Raw genomic sequence first — 25,606 nt, 5'->3', positions numbered from 1 at the left:
GGCTGAGAACTGCCTGGCCACACATGAATCCAAAGATTAAATGGGTTTTTATTTTACCTACTTAATTTTTAGGTATTTGTTATGTAGCAACAAGTGAAATACCATTTCAGGAACTTATTCCTCCAACAACTGTTTATTGAATGTGAACTACTGTGCCATCACGAGCGTAAAGAAACAGAGGTGAACATAAAAGGGGCCCTTTTCCCATGAAGTTCATAGTCCCATGTTTGAAGGTAGGGGGAAGACTGGGTGATTTAAAAGACAGGAAGACAAATAATAATTTCACATTTGAAGAGGTGAATGCTGTGATAAAAACAAAGCAAGATCAAAGAATCGAGGGTGACTGAGTGGGCAGAGATGGGGAGAAAAGAGTCATAGGAGATTTCTCTGGTTTGGTGACATTTAATCAGAAATCTGAATGTTGAGAAGAAGCAAACCCGGCCAAAAAAAAAAAAAAAAGTATGTGGAAGAACATTAATATTTCTTTAACAAATATAAAGGTTGTAATGTGGAAGTAGGCTGACACGTCTGAAGGAGGGGGCTGAAGGCAGTAAGGGCAAGGATAGGACAATAACCCGGGTTAGGTGGCTGATAGAAAGACATAGGACCCTGTGTACCCTAGCAAGCAGTCAGGAGGATTTTTTTCACTTTTAACATCTGTTTATCCAGAGCATATATAGATACTTACATAACAGTGCATGGACTCTTTTTTACACATTTCAACATCCATTAGAATGTCCAAGAGGTGCTGCTAGGGTCCATTGCTATCAATGATTCAAAAGATACAACAATAAATTCTTCCCTTTACCCTCAATAAGACCAGATTTTTTTTAAACATCTGCATCATTATGAGCTGTGGAAGTTAACTCTTGCATGGATCACCTTTTGATGAGCAAATATTCACTGGTGGGATTAATGTCTTCAATGTAGCTTGTTTTTACCTTGTTTTCCCTGGCACTGAAGGAAAACAGAATTCAAAGTTGGGTCCAGTTGAAAAAGGAAGTTAGGAAATGGGTTTAGGCAGTTAGGAACACGGTGCCTCAAGCCCCAAGTCCACTTATCAGCCTGATTGAGAAACAATCGCAGACCAGAAGGGTACTTCCCCCAATTCAATTAAAAATGGAATGTTCAGAACATCAACATAATAGCACAATAGCAATGGACCAACACGGGTTTCAGAATAGTACACTCTGTAAAGTGGGAAAGCTCAGTGGGCCTCAGTAGCCTAGGAGACCCCCAAGGGCCCAGCCAACCAGCAAGAGACACAATACAGACACCCAATGGCCAACCCCCAACTCCTTGCCCATTATATCTAAATAAGCACCTGATTCTCCCATCTCAGTGGCTACCTTCACAGGACCCCTCTCACTCAGAGAGCTTTCCTGTCCCTCTTCTTATGTATCAATAAATCTCTTGTTTTTTTATAACTTTGGACTCCACACTGAATTCTTTCCTCACTGAATACAAGAACTGAGAAAGGACCCACCCACGGTCCTCAGACTCCCTCTGGGCCTGCTCCCAAAGGACCCTGATTCACAATGATTAGACACCTAGTAAGTAATGTGAAGATGAAGATGACCAGTGAAGATGCCTTCACTGGTCAGAAACTCGAGAGAAACAGTCAAGTAACACAAGTTTTGGAAGTGCCTCACGTGCTGCAGGTGAAACAGTGGTTGATTTTACAGCTAATAGGGCACTAAACTGAAACTTCAAGCTTTTCATATTGAAAGTCATTGTAAATTGAATTTACTAAAACAGTAACTTAAGGAGCAAGACTTGAGTGCTGTCAGAACAAATCAAATGATGATGTGGAATTTTAAGAGCCACTGAAACAAGTGTCTTCAAGTATCTTATTGATCTGCCAGAGGCAGCTCCTTGTAGACTCCAAGCTTTGCATGGCAAGTGGAGTTATTGTGCATTGATTATACTGATCATGAGTCAGGCTGTAAGACTCTGGCACCAGGTGAGCCAGACATTTGCATTTCAACACTTTAACTTTTAATTAATGAAGAGTTACTAGTATCCCACCTGGGTTCAGATACTAGAGCTAAACCATTTTGAGGATAAATGGGGGTGAAAGGCTGCTGAAAAATTCTAAATTAGCCCTTTTTTTAATGCAGTTATAAAGATGATGATTATTTTTTTTACTAGGGCTGCCATGAGAAAGTGGCATCAGGGCCTCCCCGGTGGCGCAGCAGGTTGAGCACAGTGCTGTGAAGCTGTCTACAGCCTCTGCTGTGCAGATTCGATTCCCAGCCAGCCAGGGAGATAACCACATGGTGGGACAGACCTCTCCTGTCTCACCCGCTGCTCCCCTCAGCAGTGTTGTCGGTCAGTCTGCCTATTCTGCTCCCTGCTCTGTCTCTGGTGAATTCTTTCACCCTCCCGCACCTCTGGCCTGTACACCAGTCCTTGTATAAATAAAATAAATCTTAAAAAAAAAAAAGAAAGAAAGTACCACCAACTGGATAGCTTAAGCAACAGAAATACATCATCTCACAGTTCTGGAAACTGTCTGGAAACCAAGCCTAGGTATCAGCATGGATGGGACATTCTGAATCAATCAGGGAAATACTGTTCAGTCCTTTTTCTTGCTCAATGTATTTTACAGATAATCTTTGAAATTCTATGCCTTGTAGAGCATTACTCTAATCTCAGCTTCCTTCTCACATGGCACATCCCTACATACTCCCCTTTTAAAATATAATCTAATCACATTGGATTAGAACCCAGTCTGAAAATCTCATTTTTAACTTGATTACCTCTGTAAGAACCCTGTCCCCAAATAAAGTCACATTATGAGGTACTATAATGGGGTTTAAGACTCCAACATAAATTGGGGGAGGGGGAAGGACACACTCTAACCCTTAACAGGAACATACCAGAATAGTAGTAAATCACTTAGTACACTCAATCTTTGCTATACCTCACAATCTCCTAGAAAGTTTTGAAAATAGCTTAGCCTGGATTCTATCTCTTGATTTTGATGTAATTGGTCTAAGATAGGATCCAGGCATGTGTACTTTAAAGAAATATCTTAAGCAGTTCTAAGCGCAGCCAGGATTAAAAAATTAAAAGTCTCATTCACTAGAATATGCAAGAATAAGACATGCTGTAATTCAGAGGGAAAACTATAAAATAAATTATTTTAAGCACTATGAGGGCAGACATTATCTTCACTCATCACCAATATATCCCTAGGATTTACTATTTGATCTGAGGGCGCTATCCATATATATTAATGTAGATTCATGAATAAATTCAAGTGAAGTTATATTCAATGACTCTACTATAAGTTAAGCATCACATTAAGCATTGGGGAAATTCAAATATTTTTTGAGTAAATGAATGAATGAATGAAGGAATGAGATCATATCCAATATTCCCTTCTGGTGTACTTTAAATATGGCACATTACAATGTAGGATTCAACATTTTCAGTATGCTGGAATACATCAACACTAGCTAAAATATTTATTTTAAATCAACTAAACAACCTTCCTTTTGCCCAAAATATTTTGATTTTTCTTTTTTTTTTTTTTGTATTGGCTTTCTTTTAACTAAGACATTAGGGCACTCTCTTTTACTGAACATGTAGATGCTTACTTAACAATCTGGACATTGTTTGTTGACATAGTTCAGCATTCAAAATGAATGCCCAGGACCTCCCTGGTGGTGCAAAGAGTTAAGCCCCACACTATGAAGTGATCCACAGCCTCTGCAGCACGAGTTCCATCCCCGGCCAGCCACAGAGAAATCCACATGGTGAGGCAGATCTCTCCTGTCTAGCCCGCTGCTCCCCTCAGCAGTGTATTTCAGTCAATCTGCCTGTTCTGTTCCCTCCTCTATCTCTAGTGGATCCTCTCACCCCCTACATCTCTTGCCTGTGCCTCAGCTCTTGTATGCATAAACAAATAAATCTTAAAAAAAAAAATCGGGGCCTCCCCGGTGGCGCAACGGTTGAGCACTGGGTTGCGAAGCTGCCCACAGCCTATGCAGCGCCGGTTCGATCCCCAGCTGCTCCCCGGCCACCAGAGGAGGGTCCCACATAGCCCGCAGACCTCTCCTGCCGCCCGCCGCTCCCCTCAGCAGTGTACTTCGGTCCTTCTGCCTGCTCTGCTCCCTGCTCTGACTCTGGTGAATTCTCTCACCCTCCCGCGCTTCTGACTGTACCCAGTGCTTGTATAAATAAACAAATAAATAAGTAAATAAATAAAATCTTAAAAAAAAAATCGGTGGAAGAAAAAGAGACAGACAGTACATACAGAGAGTAATTCTAAGAAATGCTTGTTTGCTTGCACAATAATACCAGTCAATGTCATTGCCAATAGAGTCATTTAATCAAAGATACAGATGTTAGGATTTAGCCTTCTAAGTTACTCAAAGGTTGAATAGAATAAAAACATGAACAACTACCTGTTGAATTTGATCAGTTTTGATTGCTAGGCTAGATGAACTTAGCCCAGGGAAAAAAATCTTTTTTGTGTTTTAACAGTTCAGGGAATTCAGAGAAGCTATCAATTCTTCATTTGTTTGCTTGCCAATCTGTTATAGGACAGGGAGAGGGGTAGCCCAAGCCCCGCAAACCTGCCTAGGGTTCTGCCATCCGCCGCATTATGACAATGGGAAGGGACTTTAATAAAAACTAGGAAACAATACAGGTGAGGCAAAGAGTCTAGTTTCTAAATGAAGCATTACCCATCCCCTCGTTCCATCCATATGGGGTCTCTGCCACAAGTCTAAAGCATCACTCACATCACCCAGTCCATTTCTTCACATGTCTCTAGGCTCCATAGGTCTAAAGGGGCAGCCTGTGTTGCACATCCATCCAACCAGGTCTGCTTTTAGTACATACTATGCCCCCAAGGAAATGGCAAAAAGGGAACATTCTGTGTAGGTAAATTACAAAATAGATGTCCACCCTTGAATTAACACAGATCCACACCGGGGCACAAGCCATGGCCAGCTGGATTACAGTAGACTGTCTCCTAGCCAGGTGTCTGTGTGGGGTGCTAATCACCATCAAAAACAGCACTGTGGGCCTCCTCGGTGGCGCAGCAGTTGAGCGCTGGGCTGTGAAGCCTCCTGCAGCCTCTGCAGCGCTGGTTCGATCACCCGCTGCCGGCGCGGGTCCCACATGGTGCGACAGACCTCTCCTGCCACCCGCTGCTCCCCTCAGCAGTGTACTTCATCGGTCTGCCTGTTCTGTTTCCCACTCTGGCTCTAGTGAATTCTCTCACCCTCCCGCGCTTCTGACTGTACCTAGTGCTTATATAAATAAATAATCTTTAAAAAATAAAATAAAATAAAATAAAATGGGATGGGGGAAGATTTGGGTGATCAGGACAATATAAAATAAAAAGCAATAATATAAAATAATATAATATAAAAATAAAAATCAATATGTAATATTGTTATGTAAAATATATATTCTAGGGGACATACTATGTGCTAATAGCAGACCTGGTTGGATGAATGGATAAACAAATATTAAGAAGTGTTCCTTATTTCTCTGAATTATAATTATACTTGTACCCATGTCATAATTACATGTATATGCAATTATATAATGAATAATGAGACTTAGTAACTAGCCCTAGAGAACAATGCACTTACTGTTTATCCTAAAAACAGGAAATGTCCAGAATTATGTGGCTTCTGTGCTTTAAGTCATCTTATCTTCATGGGTCACTTCTGTGAAGGAGGTGACTCATGGTTTGTATGGATTTTCAAATTTCTCATGTTGTGTTTCACTTAAAACATGTTTTCACCAAAAGAAAATGAGATATGAACCCGGACTGGAAAAAACATTTTGATTTTGATTTTTAAAATGCAAGGGACAGGATAATTTTCCATTATCCTCTCTTTTGCATACAAAGAAGCTAAAACCATGTGGTTTCTTCTGTCAGCATTGCTGATAAAGTAAAGATAAGCTATTCCTAGGGGGTATGCATCTTTTAGCCCAGAGCCAGCAAATGTTTTTCTGAAAAGCTGGCATATACCCCTCTGAGTCTTTGGTTTATGAACATCATTTTATTTCCTTTCCTTCTTGACCTCTGCACAGCAATAAGAGGCTGTAATAATTAACAAGCCCAGTTTATGGACAGTCTCAATTTGATATTACCTAGTGTCATAACAATTTGTGACTGCCCAGTTTTTCTAAAATTTCAAATCTTATTTTTTGGTAAATCTATGCTTTTTTTTTTTCAGTTGCTTTTATTTTCTTGGCTCCTTGAGGTTTTGTAATTTCATACTCAGCTAAAATAATATGGAATCTAATTTGAAAAATCCAGTGGAGTTTAACTATAAATTATTCTATTATATTTAAAGTCTAGAGGTTTTGAAATTGATCACATAAGCAAAGTTTGGCTCTAATTACATTAGGTTATTTGATAATGTCCTAATACACAATTTCTGCAGTGTTGCTTAAAAGATAATTCTTCTGAATGAATGGAAGTGTCAGACATTGAAGGTAGAAGGAAATTGTCAGATTTGAAATCAGATATATTTATACATTGAGCCTGTTAAATGGCTTGCCAGAAAATATAATTGACATGTATCACAGTTGGGAGACTTTGAACATTAATCATTTTTTACCTTAATTCTGTCTTGCTATCTAAAAATATTTTTGCAATTTTTCATGAACTCCAAGAGGGAAAATTAAACAGGGCTCACCCTTGCCTCTCCAGAACTTGATATATGTGAAAAAAAAAACTTAATAAATAAATGAATAATAATAATTTCTTCTTATATTCCAAACTCTCTGAGTCCTCTCATTAATTCTTCACCATCACACCATGAAGTCATTACTATTGTTAATTTTACAGATGATAAACAGAGGTTTAGAAAGGTCACACAGGGCCTCCCCTGGTGGCGCAGGAGGTTGAGCGCCGCACTATGAAGCCGTCCACAGCCTCTGCAGCACCGGTTCAATTCCAGCTGGCGAGAGTCCCACATGGCGTGGCAGACCTCTCCTGTCGCGCCCGCTGCTCCCCTCAGCAGTGTATTTCGTTAGTCTGCCTGTTATGGTCCCTGCTCTGTCTTTGGTGAATCCTCTCACCCTCCCGCATCTGGCCTGTACCCCAGTTCTTGTATAAATAAATAAATCAATCTTAAAAAAACAGGTCACACAATAAGGGATTTTAAAAAATGGGTTTTAGTAGCTCTAATCTCTTCATTCTGAATTGCTGTGTTATATTAGCTGAGAACATAAAAAGGTTAAGCAAAAAGTGATGGGTAGGTAGGACTCTGCATTGGAACAGTGTGACCACAGTGTCCAGGTGCCTATGGGAACCAGTGGAGGAGAAAGTACTCTGTGCTAGTCCTCTCATTTCCACTCACAGTACTGGCTCCAGGTGTGTGGTTTCCCTCACACCAAACAATTCTCTGTGGTACCAGCTGGGTATTCCACAATTAAATTCACTTCTGACACTAACCAAGTCTGTGCAGACCCCACAGAATAGAGACTCAATTCCACAAGACAACCCAACCCCACAGCTCAGTTGAAAGCCCCAGGTTGTCACCTGTGTGTCTCATTGACCAACTAGGAATAAGATGTTTCATGACTCTCTTCTTAATATCCAGTTTTTGCTAGAACAATTTAACAGGACTCAGGGAAACACTTACTTCATTTTACCAGTTTATGATTCAATAAAGGATACGACAAAGGATACAAATGAAGATATACTTAAAGTCCAGAGAAGGTTCTGAGAACAGAAGTTTCTGTGCCTGTGGAGTTGGGGTACACCATGCTCTCATAATGTGGATGTGTTCACCAACCTGAATGCTTCCTGAATCCCACAGTAATGGGAATTTTATAGAGGCTTCTTCTCATAGGTATGAATAGTCATTAATTCAATTCCGAGCTCCTCTTCCCTTCATGAAAGGTAAGGACTGAACTGAACAGAAAGGTCCAAGCTTCTAAATAGGGTTTGGTCTTACTGGTGAGCATCCCCCATCCAGGAGCCCACCAACAATTGCCTATCACCCAGTAAATCCAAAGGGTTGAGGAAGCTCTGTGCCAAGGAACCAAGGAACTAAGACAGATATCAATCAATTGAATGATAGATAATGTTATTAGTAAAGCAGCTAATTCTCTTACCTTGAAAACAAATGGCTCTGCATTTAAACCTTAACTCTGCCATTTCCTAGCTGCATGTCTCAGTTTTCTCAAAGCTCCACTAGAAAATTCCATGGATGTGACAATCACATTGGTTATAGTCACTGCTGCATCTAAAGAGAGTAATAATAGTAACAACAATAGCAAAATTTGGATTACTTTCCATTTTCCAGACACTGAGTAAACAAAAAACAGTTCTGCCAGAGTTCACTATTATTATGGCTGCTGTATGAATGGGCAAATTTAGGCTTAGAGCTCAACTTTCAATAATTAAACTGCAACAAAGGGGTTGCAATTGTTTGGGGAATATAAAAATAAAAAAAATTAAATTAAAAAAAAAGAAAGAAAGGTAAGAAGAGGAAAAGAAACAGAGGGAAAGAAGAAATGATGGAATGATAGGAAAGAAAGGGAAGGGAGGGGAAATTAGGGAAAGGTGGGAGACAAAGAAGGATGGGAGAGAGGGAAAAGAGAAAAAGAAAAGGAAAGGAAAGGAAGAGAAAATATCATAGGGTATGATGAGGTCTATAAGAGACAGTTATAAAAACACAGCAATAAATACGGCAAGCTAAAAGTAAGAGGTACTATCAAGTAATAGAATTGGTACACATCAATAAGCTTTGAGAATTAAATGTCAATATTGGTGGAGGAAACTAGTGTAAATAAAGTGCTGTAAAGCTAAGCAAATTAAAAAGAATGAGTTAACTGGTAATTACGGAAATAACGGACAAAATGCATTCTCCTAACCCAGTTGGAGACACAGCTGTGAAATTCTCCTTTGTTTATTGTAGAGAATGAATTTGCTAACAGGGGAAATGATTCTTCCCACAATTTCATTCACAACACAAAATGGCAGCACAGAGGATCTGGCTGGAATCTGGTGGTATCAAAAGGATTTCAGTATTCTGATGTCACAAACTGCCAAGGAAGATAGTGATTCAGTAAAGTTTACCTAGCAGTTTATTCAATATTAGACCACCCCAAAACAGTCCTCCTATTTCTTCTCTGCCAATCACAAAGCAACAATGACATTTCAGAGTCACTTGGCGATACAGTCAGTGGCTGCAAGTGAATGAGTATATTTCACATAAAATGATTTCCCATCTACAGGAGAGATTCAATACAAGAGGGAATGGCCATTTGGAAGCAGATTCCAGAAGTGCTCCTGGAATTTAAGGGCTTTAGGAGAAAGAGTCTGAAAATATCTATTCTGTCCTTTAAGCCACAGCTTAAAAGTCAGGAAAGGTTGTTCTAATCTTCTGCCTGGGCTAGATCTGTATATACTCTCAGAGCTCCTCTATCTCACAGCCCTTGTAATAAATTTAACTTTCTAAATGTTTTCTTATGATTTAAAAATATTCAAGAGTGGAGCCTCCCCGGTGGCACAGCGGGTTGAGCACCGCACTGTGAAGCTCTCTGCAGTCTCTGCAGCACGGGTTTGATTCCTGGCCAGCCAGGGAGAAACCCACATGGCGTGGCAGACCTCTCCTGTCTCGCCCGCTGCTCCCCTCAGCAGTCTTTGGTCTGTCTGCTTCCCGCTCTGTCTCTGGTGAATTCTCTCACCCCCCCATGCCTCTGGCCTGTACCTCCGTTCTTGTATAAATAAAAATAAATATTTAAAAAAATAAAATATTCAGAGTATTATCCCTGTTGACCAAAGCTAACAACTAAGTGGGTACCCCTCTCCCTGGTGCCAACTAAGGTATATAAGTCAAGGGTCAGGATACAGTGGGTCACATCTATTATAATAGCATGGTCCCCAGGGAAAGGGGAGGCTCCAGGTTCCCTGCCCCACCCAAAGAAGAGTAGAGCTGAGCAGGGAGTGGGGGAAGCTAGAGAGGAGACTGGGAGAAGGAAGGAAGAAAGCCAGGGAGCAAGAAGGTGACCTGCAGGAGGCACAGGGAGCAGAAAGACACAGGAAGAAGATGCACTTGCTTCTCGGCCTTGAGCTGGTTGAAACTGATGTGAGAGACCCTTGGGAGGTTAACAATGGCTTTTATTTTTTATCAGCTTTGATCCTTTTTTTTTTTTTAAAGATTTATTTATTTATTTATACAAGCACTGGGTATAGTCAGAAGCGCAAGAGGGTGAGAGAATTCACCAGAGCCAGAGCAGGGAGCAGAACAGGCAGACAGACCGAAATACACTGCTGAGGGGAGCAGCGGGCTGCAGGAGAGGTCTGCGTGCCTTGTGGGACCCTCGGCCTGTGGCTAGGGATCAAACCGACACTTCAGAGGCTGCGGGCAGCTAGGCAACCCAGCACTCAACTGCTGCGCCACCAGGGAGGCCCTATCAGCTTTGATCTTGATATTGCTCTTTTCTTTCCAGACTTGTCTGGACCCTTCTGTCCCTTTCCTATGGGTCCCCACCAGCAGGTGCCTTAGACTAGTGGCAGGATTTCAGGCCTCAATTGCCCTGCCTTGGGCCAAACCTGTTTGGCTGGGCATCCACAAGGACAGGAGTTACTTCCAGGGCTTGATTTAGACGGTACATTCTTTGACTTTTCTTTGTTGCGAACTAATTGTATTAAACTTCCTTTCCATTAAAGGTCTTACACACTAGAGTATATTTGTCTTGATGCGGTAGATGGCAGAACATATTTAGAGTGGTCAGGTCTGAGGGTTCTGGGGTGCCCCTCTCCTTGCCCTGTAACACTATGACTTTACCTTGCCCAATAAAGTTGCTATTCCTGTTTTGTTGTTATGGTTAATACTTACAGGATTTTGGAAGCTGTTGCCTCCAGACAAATCAATAACTTCAGAAGATGATCAACTGTGAGATGTGACACTTCTAAAATTCCCCAGTTCCCAGAACCAAAGACTCTAAATAGATAGACTATGTAGGGTAAATTTTATCAACTCCCCCCCTCGTTTTCCTCAATGCTTAGACAATATGAGATAGATACATTAACCAAACCTCTACCAGGATTTTTCTTGTAATTCCTTAAAAATGTTATGTGTCACCTCCTTGCATTTCTCATTGAGAAGCTTCATATTCAGGCCACTTCCACAGAGCTATTTAAAGCTGTTCCTGGACTGGAGTTCCCACTTTTGAGTTTTCATAAACACATTTGCTTTTGCTTGCTCAATTTATTTAAGTCAACATCTCCTATACTCAATATACATATTCAATAATCTTCATAATTTTACTAGATTTGCTTCATCTACCCCTTCTTTTTCTTGGCTTATTTATCTTGCTGATTGTCTGTTACCCCCTTTAAAATGTAAGCTCCATGACTGGACAAATTTTTATTTATTTTCATAACTGATACATCAGCTCCAATAATAGTACCTGGCATAGAATAGATAATAAATACTTGTTTATTGAATAAATATCTTACTCTTGAAAAGAAAGAAGCAATATTGTAAATATGTTGAACCTCTTAAATTAACCTATAAATTCAATGTAACACAATAAAAAATACAAAACAGAGCCTCCCTGGTGGCACAAGGGTTAAGTTAAGCACAGCATTATGAAGCAATCTGCAGCCTCTGCAGCATAAATTCAATCCCCAGCCAGCCAGGGATTAACCCACATGGCGAGGCAGATCTCTCCTGTCTCGCTCACTGCTCCCCTCAGCAGTATATTTCAATTAGTCTGCCTGTTCTGTTCCCCACTCTGTCTCTGGCGAATCCTCTCACCCCCCACAACTCTGGCTTGTGCCCCGGTTCTTGATTAAATAAATAAATAAATCTTTTAAAAATATATAAATAAAAAATATATAAATATAAAACAGAATTTCCAAAGCAATAGAGTAATATGAAGGTTATTTTTTAAAAAATTCAAGAATAGCCAGGCAAAGTCTAAACATTAACAGTAATGAAGGAAGCTATCCGACAGTAAAATGTTACAGAAATGTAATAGTTGTATAACTAAGTGCTGTCACAGGAATTAGCATATAGATCATTAAAAGAGTAGAGATCCTAGAAATACAGGAAAATTCATGAACAAATTTAGCATATGAGAAATGTCTCCCAGCAAATCAGCAAATGAAAGATAGAGACAGTTGCTTACCTGTTTTAGGGAAAATATATTTACTTTTAAGCCCTTCTACCCATTTACTACCAAAAAAACCCTATCCAGTTTCTGGCAACTACCAATCTGTATCTGTAGGTTCGTTTTGTTGTTGTTGCTTTTGTTGTTGTTTTTAGAGCCTTTTATAACAGAGATTTTAAGGCACTTGCTCTTCTATTTCATTAGCATAGTTCCCTAAGAGTTCCATCCATGCTTTCTTTAATGATTAAATTTCTTTCTTTTTCATGGCTGAATAGTGTGTGTGTGTGTGTGTGTGCTTGTGTGTGTGTGCTTGTGTGTGTTATATCTTCTTTATTAATTCATCCATTTCAGGGCACCTACAATGTTTCTGTCCCTGGGCTATTGTAACTAGTACTCTACCTTTTGATTAGTGTTTTCCTTTTCTTCAGACAAATCGCCAAGAGAGAATTTTGGGGTTATGCTTGTTCTATTTTTAATTTATTAAGAAAATTCTATACTATTTTTCATAGATGGTGCACAAATTTATATTTCCACCAACAGTGTGTAAGGATTTCCTTTTCTCTACATCATCGTCATCACTTTTTTGATCATTCCTTTTTATAACTGTCATTCCAATGGGTGTGCAGTGATTTCTCATTGTGGTTTTCATGCAATTTCCTGAAGATTAATAATATTCAGCATTGTTCCATGTACCTGTGGGCCATCTGTATGTCTTCTTTGGGAAAATGTCTATTGTGATCTGCCCATTTTTCAATCAGATCGCTTGCTCTTTTGCTGTTGAGCTACATGAGCTTTTATGTATTTTGGATATTCTTATCAGAGATAATGATTTACAATTATTTTCTCCTATTCAGTTGGCTACCATTTCATTTTATTGATGGTTTGCTTTGCTGTGCAGAAGCATTTTAGTTTGATGGAGTCTTGTTGATTTTGGTTTTGTTGCTTTTGCAATTAGTGTCATATTTTGAAAATCACTGCCAACACATGTCAAGGAGATTACTGTACTGCCTATGTTCTCTTCTGGGAATGTTATGATTTCAGGTCTTACATTCAAATTTTTAATCCATTTGAATTAGTTTTTATGTATGGTCTAAGTTACTGGTTCAGTTTCATTCTTTTGCATTTGGTTATCCAGTTTTTTCCAGTACCATTTATTAAATAGTCTGTCCTCTTACCATTGTATATTCTTGACTTCTTTGTCATCAATTAATTGATGACGATACACACACAGGTTCATTTAGGGGGGGTTTCTATTCTGTTCCATTGTTTCACTTGTTTAATTTTTGTGATCACCATACTATTTAATTATTATAGTCCTGCAATATTGCTTAAAATAAGAAAGCATAATATCTTTGAAATTTTCTTTCTCAAGATTTTTTTGACTATTTGTGGTCTATTGTGGTTGCATAAAAATTTAGGAGTACTTGTGCTATTTCTGTGAAAAATGTCATTGGCATTTTGAGAGGAATTGCATTCCTATCAAATCTGCAGGTTACTTTGGGTAGTACAGACATTCTAATAATATTAACTCATCCAATTCATGAGCACTGAATAGAATTCCATTTATTTATGTCTTCTTTAATTTATTTCACTAATGCCTTATAATTCTCAAAATATAAGTCTTCTGGCTCCTTAGTTATTCCTAGATATGTTATTTCTGATAATTCAATTATAAATGTTTTTTTCTTAATTTCTTTTCTAGTTTTTATTAGTGTACACAAACACAAAAACATATATTTTTATATTGATTTTATATTCACAAATTTACTGAATTTATTACTTCTTACAGATTTTTGATGGAGTTTTAGGTTTTTTATATATGATATTATCTTCTCTCTTTCTTCTTTTATTTATTTGGCTAAATATTTAAAACAGATCCCAGACATCATGTCATTTCATCCCTAAATGCTTCAATATACATGTCTTTTAAATGGTCAATTTATTTCATAACTATACTCTCAGTCTGGATTTCCCCCTCCCCAAAGCAGAGCCTGAAACAAGAGCTTGCTTACAAGTACATATTTTAGGAAGTGACCCCAAGGACTGAGGCCTAGAAAGAATGAAACAGGGAAGGAAAGAGAAATATCCAAGAATGTATTATCAGAGAGTAAGTCCTCTCGACACCTGGAGCTTGATTCTGTTGAGAACACACTAGGAGTTATAGCCATTGATTCAAATTATTTATTAAGTGACAAAGTGTGTTTATCCACTGGCTCCCATCCTCCAGAGATCCCCCCATAGGATGCTAACTCTTTTACACTCCCAAGTGTGCAACAGAATGCTTCAGAATGAAGTCTAGGTCCCTACAGGTGTCTTACAGGAGGCAACAGAATAGTCCAGAGCATAAGCTCAGAGGGCTCTGTGGTGCAATTTAGGGGAGATACTGTAAAGTTTCACCTGAACTACTCCAATACAACAGCTATGGCTACAGTGAAAAGCTAGTTTGAGACAATGGGATCCAGGATTCCAGAAGGGCAGATGCAACTATGCTATTATCACAGTTAACCAAATTCATTCCAATTCTTTGATACTAGCTAATACCAGTCCAAAATTATTTGCCCTGACTAACTCAAAGATGTCTTTTCAGAGCTGCATAGGCTTCATTAAATCTAGGAATGTCTTTTATGACACAAAAACATTGTGATTCCACATGCTTCATAGCACATCCCATTAGAAGACACATGTAATAGAATAAATGGTGGTCCCTGAAAACCTATATCTGCCTCCTGATCCCAGGAACCTGTGAATATTACCTTATATGGCAAAAGAAATGATTAATTTACAGATCTTGAGAAGAGGAACTTGTCCTTGATTTTTCTGGGGAGATTCTAAATGCAATCAGATGTTAGAAAGACAGATATTTTGGGACATACCCAAAGAAGCTATATGGATATGGAGGCAGATTGGAGTGATGTGTTAGAACTCCAGGACAATAAATGGAAACTGGAAGAGGTGAGGAATAAATTCTCTCCTAATGTCCCTTGGGGGAAAGCAGCACTTCTAACCTCCATAACTATGAGAAAATTAATGTCATGTCGCAGTAAGAATGTAACAGCCTGATCCCTTCATGGCCAAGTTTCCCATGGACTTACCTTTAAATAGTTCCATTCACCAATCAGTGTGGTCTACATTAATTATTATTTGAGGGTAATAAAGTAGTGATTTGTGGTTTCATTCACTAATTAATCATTTATTAACAAGGATTCTTCTATAAAGAATTAACTATCCCTTATCATCTTGGCCTCTGCTTATTCTAAAACAGTTCATACAAGAAACACATGTATAAACATGTATCTTTTTAATGACTATATTCCTCAGTAAGGAATTGGTCATGATCTTAATTTAAGATTTTATCTTTCAGAGATTTAGTTTGACAGCAAAACTGAGCAGAAGGTACAGCAATTCTCCATATAACCCCCTGCCCCCACACATATGTAGTCTCTCCCACTATCAATATCTCCTCCCCACCCCCCAAAGTGGTATACTTGTTACAATTCATGAACCTGACATGTCATTATTATCCAAAATCCATGTTTTACACTGTTTTCATTCTTGGTGTTGCACACGCTATGGGTTTGGACAAATGTATAACGGACATGTATTCATTTCTAGTAGTATCACTGTCCTAAAAATCCTGTGTGCTCAGCTCTGCCCATTCATGATAGTAATTTAAAACCGTATTTGTGTCATGGTTTAATATTTGTTTTCCCCACTAGACTCTAAGCTTGTGGGAGCAGAAAATCTGTCATCCCTCTCTGCTGCCTGCTCCATAGTGCCTGCCATGGGTAGGAGCAGAGCTAAGGTGTTTTAATAAACAAGAACTTCTAGAGTTCCTGAGAAATCCCTGAGCTCTAAAGAAATGCCGAGTGACCACTCCCCCTTCCCTGTTTCTTTGATCACTAAGCAGTGAATTTACTTTAGTGAGATTACTCTTTCCCAGCCCTAAAGTATGGAAACAAATTCCTCTGCAGCAATATCAGAGGAACTCCTTGTGAAGAGAACAAATCTTTGGAGGGAATGAATCTCAAGGCATTTCACGTTATTTTTTAATCAGAGGAGCCATCTTCTAGGAAGTGAGGGAAGGGACTTTAGCAATCATCAAGTGAAACGCTCTTAAACAATGCAATTCAAAACAGCCATAAAGATGATATTAATAATAATAATAGCAGTAGTAATAAGACATCATATCAACTTTGAGGCTAATGATATCAATATCTTCATGAATTATCACTAGAATTGGCATCTGAAAATCCTCAGTAATTCTGATGAAGCCAGTCTGTAGCCTAGTGTTTCAAAAATCCTGCTATAGTTGCAAGCTTTTAAAGTAGATTTTTCGTAACAGAACTTTTGGCAAAGCTTTGTTAGATGTTCAATATGCTTTAAAAATTAATTCATCCCCCCAAAAGCCAAGAGCCTACTTAGGGTCAGGGAACATTCTAAAAACAGTAAAATAATTGGAAAGGTCCCTGCCTTCATGGGGTTTATACTGGGAAAGGGAAATGCATAAAGAGATCTGAAAATAAATACATAAGTAATTAAACATATCCGCATATACCATAATAGCTGCTTGTACCTCAGAGCAACCTGAGACATAATTTGAAAATGTGTGCTCTCTACAAATACATGGGGGTGCATGTATTTGTACTCAAACTCAGAGTTAGACCCTGGCAGAGTGGGACTACTGCAGGTATTCCCTTGAAAACAAGGTATTCCCTTGTTTCTTCTTGTCTATACATGATTCTTCTTAATTTAGAAACCTGGATGGTTTGCATGATTGACTTGAGTTTTCAAAAGTAATGGCACTGGGGAGAGAAAAATCATTCAGAGGGAAAAGGAAGAGAAGTGGTATGCAAGCTGGGCAGCCCATCTTCAGGCCAACTGGGTGGCAAATAGATTCAGAGACAGGGATCTGTCTGGAGCTCATTTACGTCAAGGTTACCAAAATTTTTGAGAACCAAAACTGAATGAGTGATAGAAAGGAGTGTTTTCAACATACAGAATCCTAGAACTGTATCCCTGTATATTTTCATTTGGTGAGATGAGAAAGAAGCCTCGGGATATGTATTTTTATGCATCTGTATCAGGGGATTTTGTTTTGGTGCAACTAGCAAAAGGCAATTCTAGCATATGTGAGGCAAAATTAAATATTTTGGATATATAGACATCAGGACAGCCTCCGTGAGCTCCAGGACGGGACCTGAAAGCATACTCACCATAGCAGGCCTCCACAGATATCAGCACAGCCTTGGTGAACTTCATGTGAGAACCTGAAACTATACCCACTGAGGTAGGCATTGCACAGTCCTCAGAGAGCTCCAGGGAGGGTCCTGGAAACAGATGTGCTACAATAGCATTCACAGGTTTCAGTGAGCTCTAGGACAGGTCCTTAAAGCTGCCCCAGAAGTGGCATGCTCCTCACAGAACCCATGAGCCCCAAGAAGACCCTGGAAGCAGTTCACACCTAGGTAGGCCCCAGAAGACTTCAGCAAGCCCCAGGATAAAACCAGAAAACAGATCCACCACAGGAGGACCCACAGCCCCAAAAAGCCCATGACAAGGTCCTGGAAGCAACACAGTCCTTATAAATCCTGGCAAGGACCAAGCAGATCTAACCAATGGGGAGAAGATGAGACAGGCCCTGTCCGAGGCAACTGCAGGGTCTGGGACCCACATTTGCAGCTCTTGGAGCAGTGAACCAGAAGGACACTGATTGGACAGATAATCTCTCAGACAGGTGTAGGGCTGATTATACTCTGGTCGGTAGAAATCAGTGCAGACTTCATTAGAGTGGATACTGAGGAGACTTGGGGTACATTGAACAAGAGGTGGGTGGAGAGAGGAATCGATGAGCTGTGGTCTAGAGTAGGGCGACACTGGTGACAAGATGATCAACTTAGCAAGAGGAATCGAGGATAGGGAAAGCAGAAGTGGTGTGGAGGCATACTCTTTAGAAAGAGGGGGAAACCTTGTGGATGAGCAGGGCTGCTCCACACAGACTGGGCCCACAGTAAGGGTAATAGCAGAGCAGACATTCTGCTCTGCACTGCCCTTCCCACCCTCAGTGCCTGGCACCTAGTCTATGAGAAATAATGAAAACACAGCAACTGCTGAATCTATCTTGTCACCATTCCTATTTACAGTAGTGTCAAAAAAGCATTAAATACCTAGGACTATACCTGACAAAAGATGTAAAGACCTATTTAATGAAATATATAAGATATTGCTAAGAGAAATAGAAAAAAAAAACACAAGGAAATGAAAAAGATAATTCATGCACATGGACTGGAAGAATTAACATTATTAAAATGTCCAGCTTACTGAAAATGCCCGTATTACCCATCTTACCCAAAGTTATATACAGATTCACAGCAATTCCTATCGAAGTTTCAATAGAATTTTTTAAAAACATATGGCAAACAATACTGAAGCTTATATGGAACTATAAAAGAACCGAAATAGCCAAAGCAATCTTAAAAAAAAAAAAAAAAAAAGATGAAGAATGAGGGAATCATGCTCCCAGACTTCCAGCTATATTACAAGACTAATCAAAATAGTATGGCATTAGAATGAGAATGGAAACACAGACCAATGGAATAGAATTGAGAGCCCAGAAATAAACCCACATCGACATGGATATATAATCTATGACAAATGAGTCAAGAATATACAATGGAGAAAGAAAACACTCTTCAATAAATGGTGTTGGAAAACTGAAAATCCACACACAGAAAAATAAAACTAAAACACATCATATACAAAATTAACTCATAATGGATTAAAGATAACTAAGACTAGAAAGCATAAAATTTATAGAAGAAAATAGCAAAACACGCCACGACGTTGGCTTCAGTTATCTCCTGGGGACTTATCTCCAATGGCAAGGAAATCAAAAGAAAAAAATGGTACTAATTCAAACTACATAGCAAATGAACTATCATGAAAATGAAGACTTCTGATTAAATGGAAGAAAATATTTGCCCATCATATATCCAAGAAGAGGCTAATATCCAAGAACTACAAAGAATTCATAGAACTTGACAATAAAAAGAACCCACTAAAAAAACAGACAAACCAGCTAAATAAACACTTCTCCAAAGAAGACACACAGATGGCCACAGGCACATGGAAAAAAGTTCAATATCACTTGTCATCAGGTAAATGCAAATCAAAACCACAAATGTGATACCACCTCACTCCTATGAGAATGACCCATCTCAAAATAAATATCAGAAACAATTACTTGTGAGGGTGTGGAATAAAAGCAACCCTCATATACTATTGGTGGGAATGCAGATTGATCCAGCTCCTATGGAAATCACATAGCTTGTTAACCAATGTTATATCCTGGAAATACATGAAAGATTGAATAAATAAACAAACATTTTGGAAGATTATACTGTGGCTCACAGAATCAACAAGAAAACTGAAAATATACACTTAAAGCAGAACGTGAACTAGGACAACTCTAGTGTCCTGGGTAGCTACAAATAAAGGATGGCTTCTCCTCAAACCCTCCCTGAACAGAAAGAATCAGTCCTTCTGCTATCCACACAGGTGTCATTCTACTCAAGATTATTTTCCCATGGGAAAGGACACAACTCATCAACCTTGAGTCACATTCCTACTTCTTAGTCAAAGAAGGACACTTCAATTGTTAATCCCATCAAAGCTGCAAATAATAGAGTGATAATTGGCTAACTACAAGAGACAAGGTACTATTACCAGAGAAGGGGGCAAGGATTCTGGAAGGTAAACAGAGTAGATGTCTACTTCTACCTCCCAAAATGACACTGAGGCACAACCAGTTTTAAAAACCAATGGCTTGGTTCAATTCCTAGCCAGAAATTTGAATTTTTCTGCAAAGACATATCAATGTGCTTGAAAGTAACCTTACCAAGATGGCTTACAGATCTTTCTTCTTAGGGAAAATATGTCCATTTTCAAAACAAAAGAAAACCGCTCTTCTTCATGGTCCTGTTGCGTAGACACTATCTCACCACATGGAGAACACCAGCTATTCTCCTCCAAGCCCCGTCTGTGTAGTCTCACTGGCATTTCGTTAATCCTTAAGCATGCCCACACCAGGTACAAGCCTACCTACTTCCTTTGCAGTTGCTGTTCCCTCTGGTGGATTACCCTTCCCTCACAAACCACAATGTTTGCTCTCTTGTTTCCTCCCTTCAGTTATTTGCTTTAATGTCACCTATTTAAAATTCAACCTCTTCTCCTCCCCTATACTCCCTCCCTTCTTGCTTTTTATTTTCTTCATATCATGAATACACTGCAAGTTTTCCTAATCATTTGTTCATTATCTCTCCTCTCTAAAGTATAAGCCTCTTTGAGGACATTAAGCTGATATGTTTGGTTCCATCTGTATCCCATACTTATAATAAGGTATGGTATATTGCAAATACTCAATAAATCTCTGATGAATATATGAATAAATATGTGAATAATTCCTTGAAACACCTGTATCAGAATCAGCTGTGATAAATGGCTTATGATTTAGTTTTAAGTCCTCATCCTCACCCCCACTTACTGAATTGGAAACTCCAACAGATGGAGTGGAGGAATCTGCATTCAGAACCTTCCCAAGTGCTCCTAATACTAAAGCTTAAGCACTGCCATTTTAGCATTTTCCAAAAACTGAGTAAGCCCGCCTCTGTACTATTCTCCTACAAGTCTGGCTCTGCTGGGTGCCTAAAGAGAGCCCTTCTCTCCCCTTCCTCTTACCCAGCCCTAGGGCTTCTTTGTCTTAGATTGATAAAGCTTCCACACAGTCATTCCTAAGAAATCCCTCATCACCCCCAGCAGGTCATTCTGTGCCCTCTGAATGAACTTTCATTCTTTTTCTTTCCTTTTAGAATGATCTTGGCTAGAGAGTAAGTCTTTAACCAGCAGCTCTCTAAAGACCCTGCAGAGTTTTTTGAAAATTAGTTCCTACACATGAAATTCTGCCCTTTTCCCCTTTATCCCTCCCTTTGGAAGAATTTCAAAAGGATTGAAACTTTGTGGTAGGAAGGCCTCTGATCTCAGAGGTGAAAATACCCCCGAGCTGTGTTTCTGTCCCCTATGGTTTTGTCTGTTAGACACCAGACAGAACATCAGTTTATGAACCTCCAACAAACCTTTGTTTGAAAACTGATATGTGATGGCAAGGAAAAGAGTGCAAAAGAGCTTGTTGAATGAAAGAAGACATAAAGGAACTATTTTCTCAATATGCATTAGGCAAGAGATAAATAACAATGTAAAGAATGCTTTCTGCTCCTGTTCTATGGTACTTGCAGCTTGAGTTCTGACCTGAGTGGATGGGTTTCGTTTAATTAAATTGAAATGGAACATATGCTTTAATATGCATTATCACTACAAGATTATTGTGTAGATGAACCATGTTAACTAATTATGCTCTCGAGATTTTTTCTTTTTAAAAATTGAAAAACAAACCTGGCAAACTCTTGGTGATCAACCATCATACAAACTAGGGGTATGTGCTGGTTGATTGGCTCCTTGATTCCTTGTTGGGAGGGAGCAGGTAACAGTCCTCACTAAGATGCTCAGACCCTAATCCTCAGGACTTAGGAATGTTACATGATAAAATGTAGGCATGATTAAAGGTATTAAGAAGCTGAAAATGGGCAGGAATCATGAATTATTTGTGTGAGCCAACCACATAAGTCCTTAAAATCAAAGACTTTCCAGTGGCTCAGAGAGAGAGAGAGAGAAAGAGAGAAATAGATGAGACTATGGAAAAATTAGAGACAGACAAGGCTGCTGGCTTTGAAGACAGGAGATGGAACAGGCACTAAGGAATACAGGTGGCCTCTAGAAGGAAGAAAAGGCAAGGAAACAGATTTTCCCCTGGTGACTCCAGAGAGAACACAGCTCTGCCTACACTTTGATTTGGTGTGTCTGAGACCTGTGTCAGACTTTAGATCTACATAAATATGAAATAATAAATTTGTACTATTTAAGCTACCAAATGTGTGGTAATTTCTTTCAGATAGAAAACTAATTTACCAGTGTGCAAATGTGGGACATCATGCTCATAATAGCATTGCTGAGACAATTCAAATGCCCTTCCAGAGATGATTATGCCCTAAGTGCTGCTCACATGGGTGGATGAATAAAATATGTACACCTTTCTAAGTTATACTATAACTTAGTAAATAAAATATATTCAAGAAGAGCAATGATTAAAAAAAAAGAAGAGCAATAACGGTGCAAATATCCATATAATAGAATATTATCTGTTATTAAAATATAATTGGTTTAGAACGGAGATCAACAGTAAAGTTAGCCCAGAACCTGATTGAAGCATTGTCATGCCCATTTCACACTACAATCGTAGAGTTAATCGTTGTGACTGATACCATGTGGTCTCAAATCCTAAAATATTTATAATATGACCCTCTTCAGAAAAAAACCTGTTGACTCCTATTTTAGAAGAATACTCAGTGGCATTGAAATGACTCAAATGTGTAGATTACAACAGTAAATATCAATGTATGATATGACCTTAAGTGTCTAAAATGTACTGAGATATAAAACATACATAGGGAAAATTCTGCACCTCAAATTTATTCTTCTGAACCTTTAGTTCTGCAGAATGTTTAAAAGTGCTCTGTGTAGAAAAAGATTTTACCCAGAAAAGTTTGAAATCTTTTGGCTTAAATGAAGTTTAAAAAAGTTTCCTGACTCTCAGTTCCAATAATATTAATGACTTTTCAATCTCCAAAAGGGAAACAGAAAACATATTCTCCAGGAACTCCCTGGTGGCGCAAGGGGCGAAGTTGCAGCACTATGAAGCTATCCACAGCCACTGCAGCTCGGGTTTGATCCCCAGCCTGGGAGGTGACCCACATGGCACAGGAGACCTCTCCTGTCTCGCCTGCTGCTCCCCTCAGCAGTGAATTTCAGTCAATCCACTTGTTATGTTCCCCACTCTGTCTCTGTTTTGTTCCCCACTCTGTCTTTCACCCCCACACCTCTGGCCAATACCCCAGTTCTTGTATGCGTAAATAAATAAATCTTTAAAAAAAATTCTCCAAACTTAATTGATCACCATAGTACACAGAATAACCCTGAACAATTGTCCACCTCCTAATCCCTAAATCCTGGGAATATATTACCTTACCTAGCAAAAAAAAGACTTTTGAGGTATATTTGCATTTTCAGTTCTGAAAATAACAGGATTTTTTTAAATTACTCTGGGTGGATCTGATCTAATCTGGACTTGAACTTCTACTGCTGACTTTGAAGATGAAAGGGACTATAAGTCAGGGAATGCAGGTTGCCTCTAAAAGCTGAGGGTGACTTCTGGCTAATCACAGGCAAAGAAGTGCAATCCTCCATTCTATAAACACATGGAACTGAGTTCTCCCAACAATGTGTGTGAATTTGTAAGTAGATTCACCCCCTCGCTCACCCCAGAGACTTCAGCTAAGAGCCTAGGCCCGCCAGCAGCTTGACTTCAACCGAAGGCCCTATGCAGAGTACCCAGCTTAACTCTTTGGCTTTGTGACCCACAGAGCTGTGGGATAATACGTAGATTTTTAAGCTGTGAAATTTGTGACAATTTCTCATAGCAGCAATAGAAAACTAATAAAATAAACCAATCCTATTTTGGAGGAACTTAGCATGTAATAGTGTCAAATGTAACAGACTAATGAAAGCCACCCTAGAGATTTATACCAACATTTTTGCACAGCGAACCCACTCAAGAGCTTTTGAGAGATTTAAATTTTTCTTTCTTTATGCTTTTGAGTATTTTCTAAATTATCTATCATGTACATTTATTTCTTTCCTAATGATAAATCATAATCATGAAGGTTTTCTTAAATAGACATTTACTGTGGGAAAATTTGGAGGACAGAATGCTACCATTTTATTCAATAAATAAATTTCAAAGTTAAAAAAATGAAAACATTAGATAAAAGACATTTATGATATATCAACTGGTAGCAATTTATGGACTTTACCTTAACTCCCAAATCAAATAAATTACAAATTAGTTAATTACACAAAGTTATAAATAATTCCAGCTATACATATGATGCTAATCAGGTAATTAGAAACTGAATTATTAATAATTAAATTTGAGTATGGTAATAGTATTACAGACATGTTTTCCTAATGAGTCTTAGAGATATAGGTAGAAATATTTATGGAAAAAAATAAATTGGCAAAGTATGAAAGGCTACAGTAGATGCTGTGTGCACCTCTCAGGTGTATCCCCTTCCCTCTCAGGACTAAACTACTCATTCCTTCAACTACTGAGAAGTAGATTTCTGACAGCTCACCAGTCAGGTCCCCCTTTCACTTCCTAAGAGGTGTTAATCCCTAAAAAACTTCCTGAATGCTACTATCTGACCCAGAGTCTACTTGTCCAGGAAACCAAACGGCAATGATGTCAATCCTAACAACAAAGTCAAATTAATGGAGTCTACATTTCTGGACCTAACACAAGGCATTCCATGTAAGATTTTCTTGTGTCTCCTTCACAGTCTTAGCAGAAACAGGCATAACCAAAAGTAGAGCCTTGGAGCCAAGCTTCTCAAGCTTCCCACGAGGCTGGCAATCAGACTCTCAGTCAACTGTGCTTCCAAGACACAAAGCAGAGTGAGTAGAGTTGGGCTAGCAGGGGTGTGTGAACCATAGAGAATATGTACGCTCTAAGAAGGCACCATAGGTGCTCAGGTAGGAGCTGCGATTAGGAGAGCATATCCCGGGCTGCACCAAACAACTTTCTAAACACTGGCAAACTAAAAACAGCATCAAATGAACAGCTGTATTTGCTGTAAGTGTGGTTTCTTCATACACTCTGAAGCAAATATGGTTTGCTGGATCAGGTTACTTAAACTAGTAACTAATATCATAAGTACTGAATTTGGACAAGTGGCTTTATTACGTCATGTTGATCATAACAATGAACAATTAGCTGCCAGTACAAGCAGAAGAATAAATGGTTTAGGGTTCAATTTCCTGACTTCTTTTTCCTTTCCCTCTAAGTTTACAATCAGATTTTTTTTATCTCTCTCCCTGATCTCTTTCCAGTCTTCTTTTCTGTCTAATTCAGGGATTAACAAACTATAGCCCACTGAGCAAATGCAGCCAGATGCTTGTCTTTTAATAGTCCCAAACTAGAAATAACTTTAAATGATTATACTTTAAATGGCTCCAAATTTGCCTTTTTGCCTAAAATATTTATAATCTGGGTCTCCAAAGAAGTTTGTTGACTCCCGGTCCAGCTCATTAAGCAACATGCATTGAGTGCAAAGATCACAAGTGAGTGTCCATTTTTATTTGCAATAGATTTATTTTCAATCACTCAAGGTTCCATACACAATTGGTATCTGGATGTGGAAATCCTTTGATCAAGATGGGATCTTGCCTTGTGCTGAGGCTCACCAAGTCTCCTCTTTCTGATTCAGGGTGATTTCTCTTCTCAGCATTCATGAACTCATAATGGTTCTAGAGTTGGTAGAGGCTTTTTAAT

Source organism: Talpa occidentalis, unplaced genomic scaffold (genome assembly GCF_014898055.3).
Source record: "Talpa occidentalis isolate TD23 unplaced genomic scaffold, MPIMG_talOcc4v2.1 talOcc4.10, whole genome shotgun sequence".
NCBI lineage: Eukaryota > Metazoa > Chordata > Mammalia > Eulipotyphla > Talpidae > Talpa > Talpa occidentalis.
The sequence above is the reverse complement of the archived record's forward strand: the minus strand, read 5'-3'. Positions refer to the sequence as shown.